Below are 4,002 nucleotides of genomic sequence, written 5' to 3' on the forward strand. Positions count from 1 at the left end.
ACGAAGAAGAAGAAAAGGGAAGGAAGAGGAGGAAGAAATGGATTTAAGCAGTGCCAAGGTTTGATCCTCCTATTACAATGCCGGAAGAGTGATCCCCAACACGAGATCTACGATTGGAGGTGAGCAAAGACTATGCTTCTTAAACTTTCACCAAACCCAAGTAAAACCCTTGATTTGGGTAGAGTTCCTTGAGATCTTGTAAATCCCACTTGAGATGATGAATCTAAGGTTTAATAGATGGTCTATGTGTTGATTTTGAAGGATTTGTAGAAGTGTTTACAAGATTTGAGAAGCATTGGTGATTTCTTGAGCTAAGAAGCGATTTTGGGGTTTTGAAAGAGTTCTTGAGCAAAGAAGGTAAGAAGGCTTTTCAATTCTTAAATCTAATTTAGATCTAGGTTAGAATTATCTTATAAGACTTGGATGTGTGGAAAATGTGATTGGAAAAGCCCCATTTGATTTCCCAGAGGTTGGGAAAAGTTTCAAGGAAGAAGGTAATTTTTCGCCCCCTCAGGTGGGCCGGGACCGGTGGGCTGACCAGCCTGCCTGAGAAGATTGGTGGGTCAGCCCACCCACCTGAGAAGACAGGTGGGCCGTGACAGGTGGGCTGTTCGACCCACCCGTGTGGCCCCCAACGTGATTTTTGTGTCCGAATGGACCCAAAATGGACGGGCAACCTTCTTTTATGATTTTAAACATGATTTAACCATCAAATATTTTTAGTTTTGATCCCAAGGTGGTGAAATGCTAACCCCATTCACTTATGATAGGTTCACTAAAATTTACGTTTCTCGCGCCGGATCTCACCCGTACCGGGCGTGAGTCTTTGTATACAATAAGTAAGTGGAGAGAGGACGTTTGGCTTTATTTTAAGGCTTGTTTTGCATCATTCAATTGTATCTAGACTATCTATTCATCATGCAAATTATGTGTAGCTTAGTCATCCTCATATGATTATGACATATGTGTTATGTTTTACATTGTCAATCGTGATGAATGATGGGATCACTGTGCATGATGCATTATTAGAATAGATTCCTTAGTTGGCTTAGAAACGAGTGCATTGGTGGCCCATGGAATGGGACATGGTGGTACTATGCAATTATACTATGTCATATAGGAGCATGCGGTTTAGGATTATCATCTTCCCATGCTACAACCCTTCCCAACAGGGGTTGAGGTGTTGGGTTATCACTTGGGGGGAAGCAGTGGTCGTGGTTGTCGGGTCACTGTGGCGGTTAGACATATGCCTGACTGGTCATTAGGACAGTCGGCAACCTCAGTGGTATATTCAAGAGGGCTAATCGTACTGCTTTTAAATTGTTGGAGTCAGCACCTTTACTTTCTATCATTTACTTTTATGTTGAGAGTCGGTGGTCAGCATGCTTTACTTTTCTAAATACTCATGGTGGGCCTTCTCCCACAACCCTATGGGCGTATCAAGGGATGGAGTTCGTGGCTCGTACCTGGGGCATACGCGCACTGTGGTTGTAGTAGCACCAAACCAAAGACTTAGTAATGTTGTTTAGGTGGATGAGATTTAAAATGAATTGCATAGTATATAGTGCATATGGATGTGATTGTTGTGTGGTCCTTCTTTTCACTTACTGAGCTAGTGAGCTCATCCCACTTGTACACCTCTTTTAGACGATTTTACAGGTCACCCGCCTGAAGATCAAGGGTTGGGCCCTATAGTTGAGTTTTCTGATGAGGATTGGTGGGTCCCCGAGGAGTATGAGCACGGTACGGATTGCACATGCGAGGGATGTGCTGCGGGACTGCAGTATTGATGCCGTACAGAGTTTTACTTTTTGATTCTTTTGATGACCCCTTTTTGTGTACTTGATACGTGAATTGTTATTCTTTTTGTGTAAATATCATACATGCGGGCCCACATGTATTTATCTATATACTACAATTTGGGTATCAAGTATATTGGGGGTATTTACAGGTAAATTAAGTCTTCCACTGAACTTTTGAATGTTTATCTTAGATGTATGTATGCTGTGGTTGGGTACTGTATCAAATGATCCTGGCAGGTTTGGGTTAACCGGAGTTAACCCGATCACCGTCCGGTTTTGTGTGAACAGGCTGACAAATGGCAAAGTGGCTCGACACCCACCACTCATCGTGACGCTTGCCACACAAGGAGCTCTTGACTTTGGGCCGACTACACCTCGAACAGAGACACAGGGGGCCAATCTTCGCTTCGCACCACCACAACAAGGGGTAAAGGAGGTGGGGCAACATGACGCGTGACGCCCAGGCAGGCATGCCCTCAGCCCGATGGCCTAGGGCATAACTTGTGTTCAAAGACTCGATGGTTCATGGGATTCTATAATTCACACCAAGTATCGCATTTCGCAACGTTCTTCATCGATGCAAGAGCCGAGATATCCGTTGCCAAGAGTCGTTAAGATAAAGATTCGGATCTAGGATGACCACACCACACCAAAGGCGCAATGATATATCCTTTCCGTTGCGAGTTCGTTGGCTCCAACTGCGCCGGTGGTTGTGTTTGGGTTGAATGGTACGAAGGATCGCAGGCTGACCTTTTACAAGGGTCTGGAAGGAAGGAGCTCATGCTCCCACGCCCTACCTTGATCGCGCAACGCAACATGATCACGGGTCTCGCTGGGAAGGTATCGACAATGATCCTTCCGTAGGTTCACCTATGGAAACCTTGTTACGACTTCTCCTTCCTCTAAATGATAAGGTTCAGTGGACTTCTTGCGATGTCAATGGCAGCGAACCACCCATGTCGCCACTATCCAAACACTTCACCGGACCATTCAATCGGTAGGAGCGACGGGCGGTGTGTACATAGGGTAGGGATGTAGTCAACGCGAGCTGATGACTCGTGCTTACTAGGAATTCCTCGTTGAAGACCAACATATGCAATGATCTATCCCCATCACGATGAAATTTTCAAAGATTACCCGGGCCCGTCGGCCAAGGCTACTCGTTGAATACATCAGTGTAGCGCGCCTGCGGCCCAGAACATCTAAGGGCATCACAGACCTGTTATTACCTCAAACTTCCGTGGCCTAAACGGCCATAGTCCCTCTAAGAAGCTGGCTGTGGAGGGTCACCTCCACATAGCTAGTTAGCAGGCTGAGGTCTCGTTCATTAACGGAATTAACCAGACAAATCGCTCCACCAACTAAGAACGGCCATGCACCACCACCCATAGAATCAAGAAAGAGCTCTCAGTCTGTCAATCCTTACTATGTCTGGACCTGGTAATTTTCCCCGTGTTGAGTCAAATTAAGCTGTAGGCTCCACTCCTGGTGGTGCCCTTCTGTCAATTCCTTTAAGTTTCAGCCTTGCAACCATACTCCCCCCGGAACCCAAAAACTTTGATTTCTCATAAGGTGCCGGCGGAGTCCTGAAAGCAACATCCGCTGATCCCTGGTCGGCATCGTTTATGGTTGAGACTAGGATGGTATCTGATCGTCTTCGAGCCCCCAACTTTTGTTCTTGATTAATGAAAACATCCTTGGCAAATGCTTTCGCAGTGGTTCGTCTTTCATAAATCCAAGAATTTCACCTCTAACTATGAAATACGACACTCTTGGTTGGTCCTTGGTGAGTGCTTTGCCAAATATGCCCCCGATTGTCCCTATTAATCATTACTTCGATCCCGAAGGCCAACGCAATAGGACCGAAATCCTATGATGTTATTCAATGCTAATGTATCCAGAGCGTAGGCTTGCTTTGAGCACTTTAATTCCTTCAAAGTAATGGCGCTAGAGGCATGACCCGGCCAATTAAGGCCAGGAGCGCATCGCCGACAGAAGGGACGAGACGATCGATACACACCGTGAGGAGGACTGATCGACCTATCCCAAAGTCCAACTACGAGCTTTTTAATTGCAACAACTTAAATATACGCTATTGGAGCTAGAATTACCGTGGCTGCTGGCACCAGACTTGCCCTCCAATAGATCCTCGTTAAGGGATTTAGATTGTACTCATTCCAATTACCAGACTCGAAGAGCC

The 4,002-nt window shown here is 45.9% G+C and overlaps 1 non-coding gene across 1 annotated transcript; it reads right to left on the bottom strand.

Annotated features, from left to right (window-relative positions):
- Nucleotides 1–2,256: 2,256 nt before the first annotated feature.
- On the bottom strand, nucleotides 2,257–2,412 carry LOC122090407. The gene has a single exon (XR_006143628.1). It is a non-coding gene; the product is annotated as a 5.8S ribosomal RNA (ribosomal RNA).
- Nucleotides 2,413–4,002: the final 1,590 nt, after the last annotated feature.

This window comes from Macadamia integrifolia, chromosome 9 (genome assembly GCF_013358625.1).
Source record: "Macadamia integrifolia cultivar HAES 741 chromosome 9, SCU_Mint_v3, whole genome shotgun sequence".
Lineage (NCBI taxonomy): Eukaryota > Viridiplantae > Streptophyta > Magnoliopsida > Proteales > Proteaceae > Macadamia > Macadamia integrifolia.